Consider the following 23,900-nt stretch of genomic DNA (forward strand, 5'->3'; position numbering starts at 1 on the left):
GTAACCATCACAGAACACATCTACTTCATAAAACAGGATAATTCAGGCTGGGAGAGACCTCAGAGGTCTTTAATCCAATGTCCCGCCTAAAGCAAGATCACCTGTGTCGTGGTTTAGCCCCAGCCAGCAACTAAGCACCACGCAGCCGCTCGCTCACTCCCCCTACCCCGATGGGATGGGGGAGAGAACTGAAGGAGTAAGAGTGAGAAACACTCCTGGGTTGAGATAAGAACAGTTTAATAACTGAAATAAAGTAAAATAGTAATGCTAATAGTAACAGTATAATAATGATAATAATAATAATGATACATGAAGCAAGTGATGCACAATGCAATTGCTCACCACCCGCCGACCGATACCCAGACAGTTCCCGAGCAGCGATCGCTGCTCCCCGGCCACCCCCCCCCTCAGTTTATATACTGAGCATGACGTCATATGGTATGGAATAGCCCTTTGGTCAGTTTGGATCAACTCTTCTGGCTGTGCCCCCTCTCAGTTTCTTGTGCGCCTGGCAGAGCATGGGAAGCTGAAAAAGTCCTTGACTAGCATAAGCAGTACTCAGCAACAACTAAAAACATCAGCGTGTTATCAACATTCTTCTCCTACTAAATCCAAAACACAGCACTATGCCTGCTGCTAGGAAGAAAATTAACTCTATCCCAGCCGAAACCAGGACAACCTGTTAGATCAGACTAGGTTGCTCAGCGTTTTGTCGTGTCGGGTCTTGAGAAGCTCCAAGGATAGAGCCTGCACAACCTCTCTGGGCAAACTGTTCCGCTGCTTGACATTGTCATGATTGAAATGTCTTGAGTGCATCATGGAAGCGATGCATGCTGGATAGTACAGGGGGTTTTTGGACAAGCTTGGATGTAAACAGTGACTCTGAAATCAGGCACTAGTTCTTGTGAGAGGCAACAAGGTCTGGCTGAGCGGACAGAGCATGGGCCTGGGAGCCAGGAACCCCCTGTGTTTTCATTTGAGTTTTGCCTATAACTTGCTGAGTGCCTTCCAGCAAGTCACTTTTACTCCTCTGTCTCAATTTCTCCATTTATAAAATGGGGATAATAATACTTACCTGCCCTACAGGGTGTTGTGAGGATTAATTAGTTGTTGGTACAGCGCTTAAAAGATGTAAATAGCCATATAAATGCTGGATATTATCATTATAATGAGAAGCACACAGCACTGTAAGAAAAGAAATGGTCTCAAAATAGGTTGCATGTGCCATTATGACCCCCCACAAGAATAGCTTCTGGGGTTTATTTGAAACATCAGCAAGCATCAGACTTCCAAATCCATAGTTTGATGCTCAGTTATAGCAGTTAACATTTTTTTCTCTTCACAGTTATTTTTTTTTATAGTCAGTGCAAGTTAGAAAAACAAGCCCAGGTAAACATATGTAGTGGTCCTGCTTGAATAAGCACTTACTTTTATGATGTTTATGTTAAATATATAAGGATCATTAGGAGGACAAGGTGACACAGTCAGTTATTTTGATAGCCTTGAGGCACTTCACCACTGACACCTGGTTTTGAATTCCAATTGGAAATGACCCAAATTATCGTAAAAGTATGAAGTTTGTGTACCTAAAACTCAAATTCCAGGAAGCATTCAAAAATAGAGATGACAATGATAGTAAGCTGCACTTTCTTAATTGTATTGTGCAATTTAGAAACTAATCTGGGAAAAAAAAAAAAACAAACCCAAACCAGGAGGGCTCATCAGGGTTACTCTGACATACTAGAGTCACTGGTGCCAGCAACCAGAGCTCTAGTAAGTGATCTCAGCAAGTCTAGTAGTGAAGCTCTGTTGCTAGGAATGTTAAAATGCCCACCCAAGAGTAAAAATTCTGTCTTTATAACTCATTGTACAAAGTAGGACTCTTACCATTGTCATCGAAGTCACTGGGTCAGATCTGATTTCTTTTTTCCCCCCTGTATGAAATGGAAAAAAAATGCTGTTCATAGATTTCTGTTTAATAGTGTTTGCCAGACAAAGTAGAATTTTCACAGCACAAGTTCTATAGCTCAAGAGTCCTATTCACTCAGCATTTATTTTATAGGTCTTTTATCCACCCTTTCTGGCTTTCAAAAAAAAAAAAAAAAAGAGAAAAAACAGGGAATTTACCCACTTAAAGTAAGCTTTGCATCAAAACTGTCTTCTGGGTTTTTTTTGTAGTGTTAATGAAATCCCAGGAACACATTCATAATGATCTTCAGACACAGAACTCATAAAATGAATATTAACAGCTAAAAAAGAGAAGTATTTCACTCCAGCAGAAAATATATACTTCCCTTTCAATAAATATGGGTCCTGTCAGGTAATATTTTATAGGGAAGTGTGATATAGTGGTATGAACATAGGTTTGAGAGCTAAAACTGTATGCGTTCTACTTCTGCATATAACGCTGAATTTGTCTGTGGCTCTGGGCTAATCACTCACCTCTCCATCTGAATTCTCTATGCATAGCATGGGGATATTTTTGTGTACGGTACATCATGCCGTTGCTATAAGGTGTTGAGTTAGTTATGTCTTTAAAGATTCTGGAGGAGGAGAAGTTGGATTCCTGGTGAACAATGGATGAAGTTTTGTCTCAGAACGTTTAGTAAGACTTCAAGTACCGTTTGTATAAGCGTACAATGCCTGAATCTCCACAACCAACCTAGAAAATTTAAGGATGTTGTTTTTTCATAGTTTTATATACTACTTTTTTTTCAACTGTAGATGTACAAGGAAATTCAGAATAGTCCAGCTTTCAAATTCCCAGTGTGGACTAAGGACTGTCATTAAAATCAAACAGTTGTATCCAAGCTACGATAAAGTCAAGACTTAAAATATTTTTATTTCATGTTCAACTACATAGATAAATAGATTTTAATTTGTGTATTCTCTTTGACAAGGATCACTACATTTTACAGAGTCACAAAACAAACCAGATGGTGTGCAATGTTCAGTTCACTTTGTCAGGAAAAATTCATGCCATTTACAAACTGTCCTATATACAGGAACCATCTCAGTTTGCCGTGAGACGTGGTGCTGGTGGGTGGGTATTTAAAGGATTTAGTGAGAGAAACAAATAGAGAGTGGCTTTCCTCAGGACACCCAAAGTTGGGCTGGGAGCGGTTGTTGTCATCCTCTAGCTGTGTTTAATACGAAGGAAAAGAAAGGTTCCTGTGCTGAATGTGTAACTTGTAATAACCCTTCCATGGGATGTAAGAGCACACGCCCCTCCGTGTTGCTACTGATGTGGGACATGCAGGCCCCTTCACCTCTCTGATAAATCTGTGCCTGATAAAATGCGCTTTATTTTAGCATTATTTGTGTACTTTGCTCTTATATATGCTTGCTAGCCACATGAATGTCTCATGTTTTTAATTTAGCTAAGTTGTTAGCAGGGATATCTTGTGGCAGGAAGTCCTGTAGTCTATTTGTTCACTGTAAAAAAATGTTATCTGTTTTGAATTTGCTACTGTCTGATTTAATTAATTACATAATTAAGTTCTTGAACAAAACAGGCCAAAAAGTTTATTTTTCTGCATGCTTTTAGGTGGCTTTGCCATGGCTTACCAACGCATGAGAATTAATACCCAAACAGCACTCAGCTTCATTATGCGATTCAGTAGAACTAGACAGCACAGAGGATCGCGTTATCCCTCTGCTACAATTTCTGCCTGCAAACAATTTTGGACTCCTATGGAAAAGAAAGTTTACTTTTGCAGCGATCTGAATTGCATTCCCCTTGTATTTAAAAAAACAACCCTTGCAAATGTGATTCTGGCTGGTTATTATTATCTATACATGTTACTAATTATAGAATAATGATTTGTACAGGGAGTTCTGATGAAGGGTATGGAGGAAGATGATTGAAGGCAGTTACAGATGGAAGTCACAGATTCCTCTTGTATGGTGACAGTTTCCAAGCTCTGTATGGCAGATTTTTCTCTGGCCTAATATGTAGTTTATCATATTTCTCTCACTTTTTATGACTGATTTATCTTTGCTTTGAGTTCTTTTTCTGAGAATGCTTACAGCACCCAGCAATGAATAAATGTAAATGATTATTTATGGTTTTGCAGAAAATGACTCAGTATTTTCTTTAATTCATTATAGTGATGAGAGCATTTCTGTAGCGTACAAATATTTTTTTTCAAAACATTTTGTATGGTGTATAAACCATTCTATTGGCCACTGAGTTGCATTTAAAAGAGCATGGGTGTCATTTTCCGTGGGACATATGGAACCCATGCATTTCAGGGTGCATATTACAACCAGGTGAATTTGGGGTCTTGCATGGTTTTCTGCTGGTTTGGGGTTTTTCTGGTTTTTGGGGGTTTTGTTTTTGTTTTGTTTTTTTTTCTTTTGGAGGGACAAGACCCAAAATTTAAAACAAAACTTGTGGAAGGCATGCAAACCTACTGGCATATATATTGAAACTAGAAAGAAAAATGCTTCTTCAGACCCTTGCGAAGCAATATTGCTTAATTAACCCTACTTAAGCCCTACCTTGTGAAAAGGTTAATGGGATTTTTAATGACCTTGAGTGGTCAAGGCCTCAATTTTACATTTCTTCTGAAAGAAAATGGAAAATAGAACAAGAAAGCTGTTCAAACTTCTGTGAATCTGGAAAAAAACTGGTTTACAGCAACAGTTCGGGTCATTTCCTATTTTATTTGAAATGGTTTACCCATTCCTTACCTTGGATCCACTGACACCACCGTGGATGTTTGATGCAGCACTGAGTTGCCACTTCCAGGATCTGGGTGTAGACTGCCATTTTGCTCGCTTGCTCGCGGGTTGGAGACGGGCCCGTTGTTCTGCAGCAACCTCATGCACAAAGCTGAACACAAAGAGCCGTGTCGGAGATGCTGGTTTTGCAGCACATTATACCATCACCCCAACCCCTTCCCCCGTAACCTCTCCATGTTGCACAGACCATAAAGTGTGCGTGTATCTCTCCCCCTAGAGATAAATGCTTTATCACTGCTCTTCCTCCTTCGACTCCAGGGGTACCAACTGCCTTTTCTTTGAAAAATAGCCAAACAGGTCCATATCCAATTAAACTCTGATCACAGTTGTTCTCAACTGGTTTCCAGCTCTGATGTCTGCTGCTTCTGTTTAAGACCCAAGGAACAGTTTGTCCACCCAGTTTGTCTACTTTCCCCAGCTGTGCTCATTGGTCTTAGGAAAGTCTTGCGTTGACCATGTCCCTAGCATTTTGGGTCCAGTTGCAGCCTGTTTAAGAGAGAGAGCTCATTCACTCAATCCGATTTTACATCAGCCTCATCACGCTGTGGTTGTATTTCCTTTGAAATTTTGTGTGGACTTTGCTGTTTTGGGTGGCTCTGACATTGTTGAGTCATACTCAATTCTTCAATATAATCCTATTCCAAAAGTTATAAAGTTGCTATTATTTTTACAAATAAGTGCCTTCTTGTTAAGGTATAATATAGCTGTATCTATTTTTTAATCATTACTGCTAATAATAGCAATTGTATTTCCATTTCCATTGTCTTGTCTGTCCACAGGTTTCAAAATGGTTTTCAGACCTTATTAATGAATGAAATCTGAATAATGGCTTTGGTGAAGTAGACAAATACCATTAACAAATTTAGCATTTATTTTTTAAGCAAGGCTTCTCTGACTGTTCTAATCTAAGCTGCACTAGAAGTGTATATGGAGACAAAGGTGCTCAAGAAAAGAGAAATGAGAGTCTTTAAACTTTATAGCTAATGATCACATATCAGTAAGATTGCTTTTTCCATGATACAAACTCCAAGTTCTTCCTATAGGCTTGCAAGAATGCCCATAATTAATTTACATTTTGCTACTTTTTTTCAGTAAGTCATGTCAGGTAATTTTCACACATTTACTTGAAAAGGCACTTGAGCTACGGGTTGGTTGTGGGTACATATTTCTGAGTATTCTGACCACAAAAGGGCAGCGATTATGCAGCTGAGCAGAATATACCATGAATTAGGAGAGCTATAGTAGTATTGTGGCTGTTATTCTTTGTGAGCTGGCCTCCAGAGGGTGATACAGGTGTTCTGCCTGGTAGAAAACATACACGCCCATACACATGTACTAATCGGTGCATTGTGAGAGTTAATGAATGAGAGGGATACTGCTTGTGAAAAGTCAATGCAGCAATGCATTCATCCACTGGGTCACAAATGTGCATTCTTTGAATTTATCTAACGTAGTGTATAGCAAAACACTTAGGATGCTGCAGATGAAGCTATTAGTTGCATTAAAAAACTGTCCATAATTAGGTTTGGAATGTAACTGTAATCTCTGGGATCAATGGTTCCTGACACCTGTCAAGTGGCAGGAGGGTAAACCCTTTTATAACCCTGATGAACACTTGCGTGTGTCACATCCTTATTACATAGAAGAGTGGACTTTAAAGGTTGGAGAATGGAAATAAGATCCTGTAAAATTCGAACTCACTGAAATGGTGTATGTAGTGTTTTGTTCCTGTGGGCCAATTTCAGCGTTGGTGTAATTGTTAGGAATTCCTTTGAAACCAAAGAAGTTACTTCAGAGCTGAATTTTGCATTATACTTCTATGCTTGGCACTGGCAAGGGAGCAAAAGCATTAAGTTTCTTTTCAAAAGTACATGGCATGAATTTTGACTCTTGCTTCTTTGTGGAGTGCGAGCATCTCTGAAAGGGTGCATTCCCTGTAGCTAGTGATCATATATAAATGGAGGAGACTGTACAATTACTTTATATAATTCACACTCATGCAAATTAAAAATGGCCACAGTCCATTGTTCTGAAACCACTCATTACATCTTCAGGTTTTGAAAATGAAACTCTATTCAGAAAATCCTTTCTTTCTGCGTGAAAATAGCTGACAGAATCTCTCTCTACTACCCGAGGTATGAGAGGGATATACATAGACCTGTGTGTGTATGCATATCCACGTGCGTCTTTTTCTGTATGTTGCACGTGTGTATATATTCTCACGCTCAAGAGTAGCAGTTTAAACACGCAAACACTGTATATGCAGAACGCAGCAGTATATACATGGTGCTTACTGAATGCAGGTAAGTACATACACAATTCCTGTAAAATATGAGTATGCTGTATCTATACAGAAAGATACTGTAACCTAAGACTTTATTAAATCAAAAGGAACATTTAAAAATTGCTTTACTTAAATCGTGTGTCACTTCAACCTAATTTGTGGGAAGCTGTTAAATAAGTCTTCCTGTCTCCCCAAAAACACCCCAAGGATCAGTTCTCTAATGTACTGTTCTGCCATCAAATCTGTATAAACAAGTATAAATGTTTAAAAAGTAAAGAATACTAATCAAGAGACGGAAGACATGCGCTGCTTAATAAATCTTGCCTTCAATTTATTTGTCTAGTATTACAAAGGCAGAGGAGATATCAATTAATATAGGCAAAGAGGACCCATAATTTATAATTAACTGGCAAGTGGTTTGTAACAAACAGCAGCACTGAATCTAATAGCCAGTAGAAAAATAACTAGTGTTGATTTGTCCCTCGGCAAATTAATAGAGTGCTTATCAATGACAGGGTTACATAAAACTGCTAAATAAATAATCATCAGTGAGTTAGAGTGAAGCAGATCTTTAACAAGCTTAATCTGAACCTCTTGACATCTGTAGACTATGAAGAGATTAAATGCTAAGAAAGAGAAGATACACTATACACATTGTAAGCATGCTCAGTAGCTGTACAAGACCATGTTCTTAGGTAATGAGAAATAAGGAAACATTTTTATTAGAAAATTACATTGAAAAATGATTTTCATTATAATTAGACTGAAAATTATAAAAGGTATATCAAAGAAATGCTGAATTGGAATTAACCAGATGAGAATGGCACTACATCTCTACGCAATGAAAACACATCAGTGGAGTCACTTTTGATATATTTTTGGCTCAAGGTTTTTTCTTGGTTTTATCACTCACCTTTGTCCACTTCTGGTGTCTGCGTCACCTTTGCTGATATTCTGTGGTAGCTGACTTAAATCATTGCAACAGCTAAGCAGTGCACCTGATTTTCAGAATGTGTCTTATTTATGAGCCTGGAGATATATATATAGAGAGAGAGATATATATGATATAATTTCTAGACATGCTTTACTTTTATAAAGGTTTTTTGTGCAGTAAGTCCATGTATGCAGTTCTCTCCAGCCCTTGCTTAATAATAATATGAGTAAGTTTTGTCCTGGAAAGCTTACAGTTCTCAGAAGGCCCAGCTAGAGCCATGCTGGGGAATCTTAAAAGGCTTTGTCTGCAAGTGAAGATGTACAGAAACTTTCTTCCCAAGCAAGGGGAGAGCAGAGACTGTTTTTCGTTGTGCTTGATGCACGGGGACTGGAGATATAAAGCAGATCCCATAGGGTCACCAGTAGCTCCTTGCAAGACTGCTGGTAATCAGTTTATGGCTGTGTCTCCTTTGCAGATTTTTTTGGCATTAAGGAGGAAAGGGCTGCCCTCTGTAAAACAGCGATGACTTAGGCTATAGTGTGAATTCCCAGGGAATGAATTACTTTTAATTTTTCCTTGAGTCCTCTATCCTTTTTCCAGCTCTGAGAAGAAAGACATTTTATGCAAGTGAGACTGCCATCTTTTTGGGACAGTGAAGGAATGCGCAAGCAAAAGCAGAGCTGAGTAATTTTGCCAGAAAGCTTTGCTGGAGCTTCCAGGATTTTGATCTGGAGCGGAATCTGACCTGTGGCAGAGAGCTGGAAGTCCTCTTCCATGTATGAAAGCAAAGCTGCCCTGACATAGGCGAGCAACATCTGGTGAAGAGCATCCTTTTGGGAGCTCATACCTTCCCATCCATCCCTCTTAATCCTCCTTGTCCTGAAGGAGCAGAAGGACTCCTGGTGTATTACTAGTCATTCAAGGAAGTTTTTCTTCTAATCTTTTCAAATATGATAATGAGGCAGTCCAGGTACCAGAGCTAAGTAGCTTGATGGGTCTGAATTACCTTAGGTGGTATTGTGAATAAGAGCTAATTGTCTGTCTGTAGAGGACATCTTCCTGGTGAGGAGACTAATTTCACCTTTTTCTAGCTTCATGATTGAGTGTTTTTGGCGGGGGGTGTGTGTGTGTTTGGATTAGACTGTAGATTTTCTCAAACCTCTCTATGACTGCTAGCAAAGAACATTATTAGCAAGAGAAATGTTATCCTTATATCCAGCCTCTCTTTTGCCCCTTTTCTAAGCTCTTCTCACTACAAAGTTTGGCAAAGAGGGAATTTTTAGGACCCCCATGGACCAAATGGAAATTATTCCTAGTGGATGGCTGTAGAAACTGCAGTCATGGGAGGGAAACCTCATACTGATAATACTTCACTAATTTATTTTTATGTGTATTACTTTCCCAATTTTTATTCAGAGACTGAGTCACCACTTAAAAAGAACAGAGTGGAACTTCAATTTTATCTCCTCCCTGCCCCAGATTAAGCCTCTTTATGGTGGACCAATGCTGTCTAGTACTGTGCTGCAATGATGGATCAGTATTGCTCAAAAATAATGACACTATCTATTTAAAAGCAAGGAAGTTCCTGTTGCTTTGGGTGTAGAAACGTCTTAACCTAAGTGCAGAACAGGTCCACCCCTACGTAGCTTTGTGCAAGCTGAGTAGTATCTCTACGATCTCATGTTGTGTATATTGCTTGTTTTATGCCTGTATATCACTGTCATTTGTTACCCTTTTCTATTTTTTATGGGTTGTTTCTAAATTTAGTAAAATCCTCCTCCCCCCCTGCTCAAACTGCAAAGAGTCGCTTGATTGCACACAACTATATAAATCATACTGGGTTAAGTAAGGAACTAACAAGTTCATAAAAGTGTGAATTTCTGTTGTGTAATATCATGGCATTGTACTACTATAGAGCAGAATGTGTGATATCTGTTTATGGCTCTCCATTCATCCTACATCAGGTGGGCCTAGAGATTGATAAATGTTTGTTTCCTCTGTAGCTGTTGTTTCACGTCACATCTCTGATGTCCAGATGGCTTCCTGCATGGGGGAGGTGTGTGTGTGTTGCTATCCTCCTCTACTGCCTACTCTGTAGAGACTGTTTCAGTCCATGGAACAGTTTTCTGTCCCAGAGAGCACCTTTCACAGGAGCGTATCGTGAACCAAAGTACAGGCTGTTGCAAGGTTGGGAGGAGCGTTATGAGTATGAGACAGTTGCTGTTCTGCAGCGCGTCAAGTTGAGCTGAGACAGCTAATACACTGGAAAGGAGAAGGAGAGGTTTTCTGTGTGTTTTGGGGTAACAGGTAGATGGTGATATGGAGCAGATTCTGTGGAAAAGATGTTAACTGTGTGAAAAATACTACTTTGAGTGGGTGAGTGCCTGTGGACGAGTGAGCAAGGAGATGAGGTAGGTGGTGTACTGTGTTTCTCATGGCAGACATGCAATGACTGTCCCAAAATTCAAGGGTGGTTTGTGGGGGGTTGGTTGGTTGGTTGTTTAATAAAGAAAATGCGGTAGCTTCACACATTGCTGTCAACACCGTGTAGGATCGCCATGTCTAAGGTGCTATCAGGGAGGTTACAGGGCATTCATCAAAATCAAGCTGATGCAAGCATGAATACTCCCAAGAATGAGACCTTTTATGCTGAAAAAATGCTGAAGGCTGAAAAGGGGCTAATTTATTTAAATTATCTGTATACATGTCAAGCCCTATAGTTTCCAAAGGAAGCTGACAATTGTGAGTTAAAGAAAGCTTTTCTTAAGTTTAACAACAAAAACCTAGCAGAGAAAGTTACACCAGAAAACCTGAGCAACTGAGACGATAATCATCTGTAGTGATGCAGATGTACAAAAATACAGTTTTCTGCTGTTAAGCTTTTAAATGTCAGTAAATGGCAGTTTAGTAGATCATTGCTAATAATGATTAAATTTCTCATTAAAATGTTTCCTTCATTATTCTTCAGGTAGAAATGTGTAATTCAACGATTGTTACATCAATTATACTTAAAAAGCTCATTAAAATACTGAAATATTATCTCTCATAGCCAGAGTACTTTAAGAGTACTGTACTAATTACAAACGGAATAAACTCTTGTAATATCACCATTTGAATTGATGCCTTATAAATTCTTAATGCAAAGCTAACATATAAAGTGTAAATCAAATATATAGATCCAATAAAACAAAAGCTTTTTAATCTTGTTTTACCTTCAGAAGGATTCTGATTATTGTAATTAAATAATGCATGATATAATAAAGATCTAGAATGTGTGATTATTTCATTGACAATTGAATATTGGTGCTTTTTATTTATGCAAGCAATTTATCATAGACAATCTGCATCAAGCATTAAAATATTGATACAATTACACCTATCCTGCTGAACCGATAAAAAAACCTGTGACATGACTCTCTGCTGATGATACAAGGATGGTTTGAAATCCTTGTTAAATTTTAATATTCTGATGTGCTGGGTTATGCTAATTCTGGCATGGAATAATACCTCCTAGATCTACTGTTCTGCCTTTTATTTCTGTGAGTTTACAAATCTGGCTTCACTTAGCATGGCTAACAAGTACTGCTTTGCTTGCTGCTCTGTTGGTCACTCTTAGGAAGAAACATTAAAAGACAGCTTTGAATTTCACTTCTTATTCTTTTGCTATGAATACAGCTGTTGCATTTGGCTTGCTGCTGTATCCGGTTGTTCTCTCTAAGATTTTTGCAAAGGCTTCTGGCCCAAGGCAGGAATAACTTGCCTGTAGTCAGTAGATTTAGTAAGACTGGTTTCAAAGCAAATGCATTTCCATTATTGTCCCACTTTCTTAAGGCTAGCATTGTGGTGTCAAGATAAAATATGAAACCAATGATCAGCTTCTTTCGGTTGATACAACAACTCTACCAGGTCAGATGTAAATTGTGAAATTGGGCAAAATTTCCATATCTTTAATCTTATGAAACTGGTTTATTTCTAAAGGAACTAAAAAGCTGTACTTAATAGGCTAGTAATTACTTTGCCACTTTTATGCAGGTGAGCTCAGGTGTAGAGAACTACTTATGGCTATCTACTGAGCTAGTCTCTTCTCAGTCAGTTAAAAGGAAATGCATACCTAACAGCCCACAAACAGAGCACTGGGTGCCCACCTTTATTTGCTATTTCAGCCAAGTCAACTGTCATGTAAAGAGCTGTATTTCCTTGAAAAGAATAACACTGCAAAAGTTTGTACAAGATTAACCTATCCCACCATTCATATACTCTAATTAATTTTTTGAGGGAACATCTCAAGTATGTGACGCATTTTTATAGCACAAAGAAAACAAAGTGGCCTAAACAAATACTTGCAGCTGTGCTGGCTTTCAGAAATGGCCTTTGGATATCACTGTTCTTTCAAGTGAGGAAAGAAATTGCAAGCTTCTGAATAAACAACAGTAGAAAGATCAAAAAGCACCAGCAAAACATAAGGATTGTATAGCCATGGGTGAAAGTAAGCCCTTTGCTGAGGGTCATCCTTGAAATTGTTCAGGACTTTGAGCGACCTACTAGTGACTCTTTCACTTAATAAAATTATAAAACCATAATTTATGTGTCTGATTCACCAAACTGATGAGGACAACCTACGAAGTGTCGAACACTCGATTCTCTTTGTTCAATGAAGGAAGAAAGCATTTAGTATCTTGCAAGATGAGAAGTTCTGTGTTTCCATAACTTGCCATGAACTTAATCATGTTTTTTTACTATCTCATGAGAGAATTTTTCTTTTCTCTTCGCTAGATGTACTTGTTTCTCTCAGTAGATACTGCCTGATCATCACAAATGTCTCTGCTATGTCATATTTATGAGTTCCTGTTTAGCTTAAATTAAAATGAAGCTCTCGGAGCAAATAGTGCAATGACCTAAGGCTGGTATTTTAGGGCATCTACTTAGTTCAGATAAATACACCCAAAATGGGTAAAGAGGAAAGTTTTAATACCTGCCCTTTTTTTAATCCAAAATTGAAAGCTTACATAGAATAAATAAGGGGGGGGGGGGGGGGGGTGTTAGTTAATTAAATAGTTTGCTTGCTAATTGATTTTAAAAAAACGCAGTAGTTTGTAGGCATATCCTAGTGTTTGCTGTTAATTCCTATTTCCCTCGCTCCCAGCTCCCAGCCAGGAACTACGAGGGGACCACATAATCACAGTGCTGTCACATGGCTGACAGAGTCTGAGGACCCAGTGCATCTCCCCTCTTGCAATTTGCCAGCACTTTAAAGCCATTACTACGTGGGCATATTGTGCTTGTGTATGTACCTGTGTAGGAGCAAAAAAGTCCCAAGGAAAAAGCGTACTAATATTTATGTATTGGTAGATCAGAGTATTTTCATTCTTATGGTCATATACATGCCTGTTTGAAATTCTTTTGCTCTGTGGTCTGGGTTGTCTCTTTGCTGTAGTTAATGGGGTGACGGTTGAGAGAAAGGACTTGCTAACATGTACCTTTGAATCATTTGTTTTAAAGAAATAAAAATTCTAGGGGCTTATTAGCACTGAAAAATATATTAATGGTTTACCTGTTAAAGTAGCAGCCTGTACCGAAAATGTGCACCTTACAATATAGATACTTTTTCTCTATAGAAGTAGCTGATTTAGTCAGAAAGGTGACAGTTAAGACTCGTTGCAGGAGAAATTTTTGCATCTTTGCAGAGTGACTTTTTTTTTTATACTTTACCATAGTGGCTGTCCATCACAGTTGTTATGTATGCAGGCTGAGTGAGCCCGCGGGGGATCCTAGTTATTTACACTCTTTTTCAAGCTTCGAAGCTGTTATAATCATTCGCTGTCAACTTTGTGCTGACACTGAATTTTACTTTGTGTTTTTTATGCTCGGATTGGGTCTAAAATACTGGCATCCATACCCTACACTGTAATTCTATGGGTGACTGAGTTGACCAGCCATATACAGTATTACTAACAGAGCTTTAGAAACCTGCTGCATATGGAGATTTCAGGATTTGTTGATTGTGGACAGTAAACAAAGTCCCCAGGCTTTATGCTTTTATCCTAGTGGTGGCCCTCAGGAATAAACTGTGTACCGCGTTTCATCTCATTGCATTTTCATCTTTAAAAAAAAAAAGTAAATATTATTTTCGTTTCCTACAAAGCTGCAAAGTTAGAGCAGGAAAACTTTTTCATTGCATTTTTTGTTTTCATACTTGCTTGTTTTCTCCAGGCCTGTGTTTTAAGAAATGCGTATTTTTCTGTGATCACCATATGTTTAGCATGAAGCTGCAGATAGTAGTGGAGCTGGTAATGGGCTAATACTTCAGATCCGAATTGAAATAATGTGTTGTGTGAAATGTTGGGAATAAATTATCATGAAAGAGCATATATTGACAAATATATAGGGGTTTTACACCCTTTTAGGTTTAGAAAGGCAGATTTGCATGCCTGTGCTTAAATGTCTTTGGTCTGCAATGCAGTGAATAAACAAACTTCTCTCACATGTGCACTAAACCTTTCCTTTATGAACGGGCCCCTGAACCTTAAATGACAGCATACTGACTGATTCTGCATGTTTAAAGTGTGAGATGTTCATGTCCAAGTTACCAGATCTCGTATGAAATTTCAGGTACTCTGGGGCCCAAAGGGAGAGATCACACAAGATGATACGACCCTGTTCTTAACTGGACTTGAAATAAAACTGGTCAAGGAGCTTGTGTGCTTGGTCAATGTAATAAAGTAGACAAATAATTACTGAGCAAATCAAACACACTTACACCTCAGATGATTTTGAAATATTATCTATAATCGGGCACTTCTGTGCTAGGAGGAAAGGTTAATAAAGTAATTTAAAAAAGATTGTGTGGAGTATTACAGAAACAGAAGAGGACTGGTGATCATAATTGTTAATCTCCTGAAACACCAGTCCTCTACTGCACAAGGCATATATTTTGGTACAACTCCTTATTGTTTGTTCCGCTTATTACTATATTATACTGTTTAATTACCTTTTATAAGAAATCTTATTTTAGCTTTCTTTTTTTTCTTTAATAACAAATAATGTTGCTAGAAATATTTCAGGAGAAAAGCTTGTTTGAAGTCCTACCTGCTAAGGACTGAGATTAAAACATTTACAGTAGATAGATAGATATGTATTTGGAGACTGAACGACTACAGAAACGCTGTTGTGAAATACCACAATAAAGGGGGTAAAAATGTCCTCCCCTACTCCGTTTCTAGCAGTTCTCCTGTTGTGTACAAATGGAGCCTAGTATAGAATACAACACGAAAGACTGAGTTTTGCTTCTTGGTAGTTGCGATTAGTTCCTCTGAACCACATTTCTAGTTCATGGCATTCCAGATAACCAAGATAAAATCCCCCCACCACCGCTCAAGGCAAAGAAACAGAAGTATCAGCTGAAGCAAAAGAAAACTCTGTGTGCAGAAACACCTCATCTTAATTTTAAACTGTCTGTTGTCTACTTCCTTTCTTTATTCCAACACTGTTATGTTCCTTACGTAGAGCGTTACTGAATGCGGTTGAAATTTATGCAGCCACCATGAAGCACTTGTACTCGGGCTTACAATGGTTGGTAGGTTATAGAGCAGTTGGGAAGTTAAAATCTTTTTACCCTCAGCCAGTGTCAATGAATGGGGCTGTTGTGCCATTTTCTGAAGGTGTCACAGATCATGATGGTAGCAATTGTGTAAGTCTCTCTTTTGGAAGGATGGCGAGTTTTGAAATGGACATTTGCAACTTTTGCAGGAAAATGCTGTCCTTTACACAGCATAGCAACTTCACTCAGAAAAAATTGCTGCTTGTCAATACTGGTAATTCATGGCAAGGAAAAAAAAAAAAGAAAAAAAGCTCTGTGTGTGCTTGAAAGAATGATTTTTTGATGAGTTTTGCAGTGGAGGTGGTTCATCTGACACTGCTTAGGTGTGGTTAGTTTCTCCCAGATATCAGAATGTTTTCAGCAAGATAAAACCGAAAGCCTTTCAGTGGGCCAGATACATTACTGGCTACTCCACCAATATCTCTGCATCCACTGGCCGTCTTTAACCCAGAATGCCACATTTACCTCATAAGTGGAGTAGAAGAGCGTAGTGGTTTGAAATGTGGAGTCTGCCACAATTTCTACTGTCTTTCTTGTGTCATTTGGCTCCTCTTGGATGGCTGTTTCCAGAAATACAATTAGAGCTGCTTGCAGCTCCTACGGAATACTTCCCGTGATTTATGGTAGCACGGCTGCTGGTTTGGGTAGCAGGAGAACCAGAAAGATGGATATTATGGTAAATATTTATAACAGTGAGTTTATTGCGCATATATTACTATGGTTTGAATTGAAAAAAGTCTACTCCAAGCAGACGTGACTTTGTGAGAGAAACACAGGCCTGTTTTCCATCTCCAGGTGATATAATCCTGAGGATGTCTCAACAAATTATTTTCTCTAATGTATCATTTTGGTTAGTAGCGACTAATGTTGAATAAGAATATGGTTGTTCCTTGCATCCTGTTAAAAAATTCACCTGAGCGACTTGGTTCTGGTGGAAGCAGATTCTTTTTTCTCGTTTGTAACGCAAACATCTGAGTATGTTGTTCGGCTTTGTCATCTGCACAATTCTACATTAAGATTGGAGTTTTCCTGTAACCTTTTGTTAAGATATACAGGTGGTGAAGGAAACTGGTTAACATCTATATGGGCTTTACATAATTAAGGCCAGAGCACAGAACAATGTGACTTTTTTTTGCAAATGAGGATCCAGAATTTCACACTATGAATACCTGAGATACAATACACTGAACAGGCTAGAAAAGTAATATAGTCATAGTAATTACTTTCATCTGGCAAAATATTTCAGTCAGCAATGACTAGCAATAAAGTAAAATGATCACCTTTAGTATATCTATTACAAAAACAATTCTCTAAAATAAGAACAGCTTAAAATATCCACTGGAATATAAAGCACCAGTTCTGGAGTCGTACATTGCTTTACTATTTTCATGGGCTGTGGTACTCTCAAAACAATTGACTTGAAATGCAAGGCCTGGTTGCAGACAAAGGGGGAAAAATTACTTCAATTAAGGATGTATAAATAAAAGAGAATACTATCCATCAAGTTGCTGTAAAAATAAAGTCTAGGTTTTTGGCTTTTAGGTTTTATACAAATCACTTATATCCTCCTTAAAAGAGATTTTTTTTTTTTATATATATAAATATAGTGAATGCGAAACACCATTAATCCAGTAGTAATATCATCTGATAGTAGTTAATCCCTTCTTAGGGATGGCTTTGCCTGGTCCTTCGGAATATAGAAATGTGCTTTTACTGTTAGGCATTTTGTTTAAGCATCAATCAGTTCTTAATGCTTAATTGTCTTCTTTTTTTCCCCCCTCTATAAAAGACCACCAAGTAAAATGAATACTGTCTTCAAAGGTATTTCCTTGGGAGTCTTATTACATTCTTTAGCCAGTTATTTTGTATTCTAAGGTTATGGATCAAGGGCAGTCCCATGCCTGTGGTTTGGACTTGGCTATCTGCTGTGACAGGATGATGCAGACGTACCAGAAGATCCTAATCTGTCAGAGGAAGTCTATTAAGTTCAAGCCCCTAAGCTGTCTCAGCCAAATCACTGATACCAAACTTACATTTGTTTTTGTGATGACCATTCATTTTGGTCAAATGAAGAAATTGCTAGTGTGGTTTTTGTGGCTTCAGGGGTGAAATCTATGAATGTCACGTATCTTTTAGCCTCTCTGCTCTCTCTGAAACATTATTGAGAATGCTCTTGTATGGAAAAAAAACCCAACCATTTTTATTGCAGCTGTTTATAAGTCACCTTGATCATAAAAAGTTGGTGAAAAGAAGCATTAGCTTCTATAAAAGTAATTCTTTTTGTGAATAATAGATAAGGTTGGAATAAAGCTAGACTGTCTGCAGACAACTGTGTAGCAGGAAGAAAAAGCAATTTTGAAATACATCTGGAAAGACTCATTGTGTTTTGGAATGGTGGTAAGCACTGTTACAGACTGTGGACCTTGGACTTGTTCTGGAACCTATGGGCTTGGCTGATTTTGAGGTCCGCTCAGTGCAGGAGAGTAAACATAAAAAAATTATTTAAGGTATTTTACTGGTCTAACAGATTTAAATGCAGATCTTCAGTTTCTGTTTAAATATCCACCATTAGGTACCAAGACATGTCAGACGGTGAATGTAGAACTTTTTGTGCTGGTTTAGCCATAGAATAAAGAATATTGGGCAGATTTGGACCATTTTTGGTGAGATAAGAACAAATTGCTTATTTTGTAGCCTTTTTCAGCTCCAAGACATTTTCTGTCTCAGTCATGTTTGATATTACAGTTTCCCCACCTCTCTTTTGGCAAGTCGTAAGGTAAAATTCTGTCCCTACTGAAGCTGGATTTTGGCCATATACTTCAGTGGGATCAAGTTTATATCCTATGTGTAGTCCCCTTGGGCTGGGGCTTGTCTAGCAAGCTTTCACCAAGGAAGACCTGAACTCGTGAAGCCAAGTGAACTCTTGAATCCAAAGTGTTTTATTTGGTCACGTTGGAGTTTTCATAACTTCAGTGGGGCCATGCTCAGACAAAAACTTGCAGGCCAGATCACGCACTAAGTAATAATGTTAGGTCACTCCCTTTAGTATGCAAAGAGATTGCATAGGCAATTGTTTAGGCAGCACACGTAGGTTGGAACGGTGCTGCATCCCTCTGAAACGTCTGTGACACTTGGCTCATTTTTTAATTTATGCTGTTTTCCTTCTGGATGGGACTGTTTAGAAAACCTCAATTGCAGAGCATTGTATAAAGGGTGTGGAAAAGAAGAGGGAATCAAAATCTGGTGTTTATAAAATCTGAGTTTGATTATGCCATGTTGCCCCCAGCTTTATTAGCTCTGTTCTCCTACTGTTTTGTTCAAATTCGCTCCATGTGAGACTTTTATTTGTAAGTTTATGTGACTTTCCACTCCTCTTCTCATTCCTTTTGACCCTGCTCCTGTTTTCTCCTCCTCTCTGTTTGCCAGCTACTATACTTAGGACAGCTAATTCTTCAGGAGGGCCTGTTTCCTCAGGAATGTGAAATGGCATTCAGAGTCCTGAGCAAATTCACCAAGTTCCACAACTAGCAGTAACATCTGGATGCAAAATGTGTGAATGGAAAGCTCCTGCAAGAGGGATTAGACAGTAGATATAGAATGGAAAAACCCCAAACTACTCAGTCTTTTTTTGTCGCGTTTTTAAAATGTAGGCCATGTTTAAACTAACGGATTTTGTCCATAGGAAGTTACACTAGAAAATTAATCTAATAAATGACTTTCCTTTGTAATGGTAAGGTAAATATGATTTTTAATATTATTTTTGATAGCCAAATTATTTCAGAATATGACACGTACATACAAAAAATCACTTCCTTTTTACTTGCCTTAATATAAAAAGGTGTAAGGTGTGTCACTTCTCCTAGGTCTCCCAAACTAGATCACTGACTGACAAATAGCAATTAGTATTTTTTTTTTTGTGCAAGAAAACAAAGATGACAAAGATGTAGTTAGGTCCATTTGCTTTCAAAAAAGTGATGTTGTAAGGAGAAAAAAAATATTTGCTAATTATAGAAATTGCTGAGTTAGTTTTTTAAAAAAAGCATTTAACTTAAAAGCTAACAGTATAAAACTTTATTTGTGTGACAGTTCCTTTGTTCTCATCAATAGCTTCATTGGAAACACCGTTTTTAAGACTAATAATGGGCAATGCCAGAACCAACTGTGTCAAGTTCCCAAACATATTGGTCTTGAACTCTATGTTTGAAAACCAGCTTAAATTTATCCACATGCTCAGGAACCTGCAGGACTGTCGCCTCGCAGAGCTGTTCACTTTCTCTCATCCCTATGTAGAGGGATATTTGCATGCATCAAGCTAAGGTGTGAATTTATAGCGCAGCAGCAACACTGTACTAAGTCTCAGTGTGACACTTCTTAGCTTGCACTGAGAGCACTTTTGCAGGGTATGATGTAGCAGAAGTATTTTTGGGGTTCATCTGCACTGCAGGTAAAGATGTGACTGAAAGCTATGTGTCTGCCCTGGACTTGCTTTGAACTCCACTGCATACAGATAGCCTTGCAGACACCTCATCACAGGGTACCCCATCAATATTTATTCTGCTTCTGGGTTGTGCTTTTGGAACCACGTACGGCTCAGCGCTGCCACAGTTACACTGCTACCAGTTTAAAGCTAGTTAGCAGAAAGGCACCTGCTGCAGTGTAACCTTATAAATGTACTGTTGAGAATGCTGAGAGCACTGTGGGCACTCAACCACAATCTTCTCTGGATCCTGAACAGCTTGGACACCAGTCCCTAAGCAAGTGTGGGCTTACAGTTGAGCTGCAGAGTACCTCAAGGGGCAAAGGCAAGGTTTTCACCACCCCTTGGTGCGAGCCCAAGCATGTCAGTGGTTAGGTATAACCTAGGCTGAGCTTGCTCATCTGAGTAGCCCAGACTGCACGGGAGCAAAGCTAGCGGGTGTTTCTGCCGAGTTCAGCAAAGCATCGCTAGAGATGCCCTCTGTCCTAGCTTTGAAAACCCGGTGCTCTGTAAATTCACCTGCTGCTTCTGCGTTGGTTACAAAAGAAAAAGGAGGTTATATGTTGCTCTATGTGCTGATATGTATTAGGTGGAGTTGGTAATGTTGCATCAGTCAGCCCACGGTATATGTAATAGTGAAACATCATGTATAATGAGGATACTGCTGTCACAGTCAGTATGGTGGTATGTGGCAGGAGGGATTAGAAAATACAGTGTTCAGCTAAGTGAAAAAACAGGAGATCAAACCCTGAAATCAAACCTGCAGCACATTTTTGTTGCTGTCTTTTGCTTTGGAAAAATTTAACTGTCCTCAAAATCAAAATGGTAAAAAACAAAACTAGTGAGAAAGCTCTACAATTACATGTAAGGGTGTTCCAGCTAACTGCTTCTGCCCTGCCCCCCCCCCCCCCCCCCAAAAAAAAAAAAAAGCAAGAAACTAGCAAAAAATTATCATTTCAGATTCCAGCAGATTGGACTGGTCCCTCATATTTTGTCTTTCCAGTCACTTGGATGTGGCGGTTAATCATTCATGCGTGTTCTGAAACTGAAGTTGCTGATTTTCTGCTTTGGACTCAGAGCAATCTGAGGGATGCTGTAACCCCGATTAGCTGGCTACCCTGGAGTGAAGAAGTATCTTGTTATTGTAGAGATGTTGTGGGTACTTTGTGCACCCCTTAAAACCCCAAGGAAAGTCCTTGCACTCCATTCATGAATAAGCACACAAAATAAGTTCACAGGACTGCTTCTTGTTCATCAGAATACCCTATAATATCGCTTCTCAGATTGCTCCTGCATATTGAAAAAAATTGTTTGTTTTAAAAGACCCTATGTATGTGTACAAAACTGATTTGAATAATTTTAAACGTGTAGCAATATACGATATTGTCGCTTATGGCAGCTGAACAACTAATCTACTTGATGCGGTGATACTAAATATGCTTCAGAGAATGTGTGTCAGTCACACGGTGTGTGTGTGTTAGAGCTCTTCAATAAGGGTTTCGTCATTTCAAGTCACTATGTTCCATTAGAATCCCCCCAGCAAAAAAATAAAATGAAAAGCCAAGCATCAACCTTGCATTTCAAATATGAACTGGAAACAAACCCAATTTACAATTCACTAGATGAAAATTGTTCTCTTCTGCCATAATTCAGTTCACATTTGGTTTAGTTGAGAATTCATGTATAACCCTTCTTGCTCACACTTCTGAATATCTTGGTTTGTTGTATCCACTAAGGCTGAGTTTTATTTTTTTGTTATTGCTATTTTTATTTTTTCCGTGTTTACATTGTAAGTGGAGGCCTCCCCCTCCCGACAAGACCTTCCACCTGAGGGCAGCACAGTCATCAGCTCTGACTAACTTACTCGGAGTCAATCTTTCTTGTCCCAATCCGGCTTCAGCGCAGCTCCAGGTCAGGTTTTGTTTTAATCCCCCCTTTACATTGTTTGCAATAATGAGATATGATCACTCTAACTTTTCAAACCTTTCAACTTCATTTTACTGGGAGCCGCATCCCTTACTTTATGTTACAATATAGAGAATTTACCTCTGTTGTTCCCTGTGCCATTATAGCATACAGCATCTTTCTTTGTCTTACCTTAATGTATTAATGTTAGAAGTAGTGTACACAGAATGAGGCGGTAGGAGAGTCTGGATATCAGTATGAAAATGTATACTTTTAGCTTCATGCTATTCCAAACGAAACTGAACCTTTTTTCCTACTATTCTGAGATTTCTTCTCTTAATCTGGATGCTGACAGTGCAAGAGGTAACACCTTTCAGCAGGTAAAATATGTTGTTATGGAAGGGATGTATGGCAGGGATGCTGACAACAATTAGCACATGCTACTCATTAACAAACGGAGATTACAACTGAGCCGAAATGGCAGGCTGCCATCAGCGTGATAGTTACGGGGCAGTTTAATTTCTAACGAATGTGAGCACTGGATTAGTAACAATATTCAACAAAATGCTGCCTGCATTCTCTTATGGCTTTCATTACCAAATTGAAAATCTGTGTAGATTTCTGAAAATTACTTTTAAATGTAGCCAATCTCCTCGACTGCAAGGCTTGATTTGCTGGTGAGGGAGTCCTGCTGTGAGATTTTAATGAAAGATCATAGTGCCCCTCCAAGACCGTCAAAGAGCTATGGGCCCTAAAAGACCTGAAATAATCTGTTTTACTTTTAATGGCAGCCATTTTATATTCATTAAGATCAAAATGCAGTTTTGCAGGCAAATTGCAAAGCTGTTCCACTCACAGCTTGAGAACCTGGAGGCCCTACAGCTTTTTATCTTGTTCATAAGCAAATATGCAGTTAATATCTTTTAATATGCTTTGATGCTTGGTACCTTATGGGTACATTGTACTGGAGGTTAGAGAACTGCATGTTTCTTTGGCAGTGCTAGCAACGAACTAAAGCACTAGTCCTTTTATTTCCATAATGGCAGAAGAAATGAGTCCTTTTTTTTTTTTTTTTCTTTAATATGAGCTCTGCTCAAATAAATTGTAAAGCACCGTGTAGTATATGTTCAGGGTCTCGTAGAAGGCACATTTTTTTCACTACATTCCATCTGTTGGTGGTTCTTATTATTTAAATTTATACGGCCACATTATTTAAATGTAAACAGCCAAATAAGATAGGATCAAATCATTGGCATCTGGGAACTGTGCTCTTATCCTCTTTGATTGTGAGGTTGTGTGCATTAATAATGGAGTTCTAAAGACTGTGATTCCACCTGATATACTGTATGACCTTAACAGTTGTGATTTTATCAGGGTTTCACTGTATGAGAAAATGAAGGTATTTTGCAGCTCATTTCTAGCAAGGCTAGTTTGCATTATCTTGTGTCCAGAGTCATTCTGATTTTTGTGTGTGCGTATTTTAAATATAATTTCTGTTCTTGATTGCTGTATTTCTGGTCATGTTACAAATCACATTTGCTCGGATTGTTTTCAGTGAATGAACTTCACCTTCACATTATATGTGTTGGTTTAATTGCATGCTCAGTGTGGTATGTTGTCATCTCATCGTGAGTCGTGTAGAACTTATCACTAGTGGGCAGAATTCTGTTCTGCTCTGAAGCTATTGCTTAGGATCTGAGATTGCAAAGAGGCTAGTGAAAGGCCCTTGTTGAGAATGGGGCAGCGGGAAAGATACTTAAACAAACATCCTCTCTTAAGGACGGAAATATGCAGAAGTTTGTAACAAGCGTTTTCTAAATCTTACATATACGGTAGAACTTAACTTTTCCTCTCCCTCTTTTCCTCTCTCTTTTCCTCTTTTCTGTTGTTATCCAGTAGAAGGTGCAAGAGTGTCGTGCCCTGTTTTCCTCTTTCAGCCAAGAAGATCCACTGAAGA

The sequence above is a fragment of the Pelecanus crispus genome, chromosome 3 (genome assembly GCF_030463565.1).
Source record: "Pelecanus crispus isolate bPelCri1 chromosome 3, bPelCri1.pri, whole genome shotgun sequence".
In the NCBI taxonomy this organism is placed as follows: Eukaryota; Metazoa; Chordata; class Aves; order Pelecaniformes; family Pelecanidae; genus Pelecanus; species Pelecanus crispus.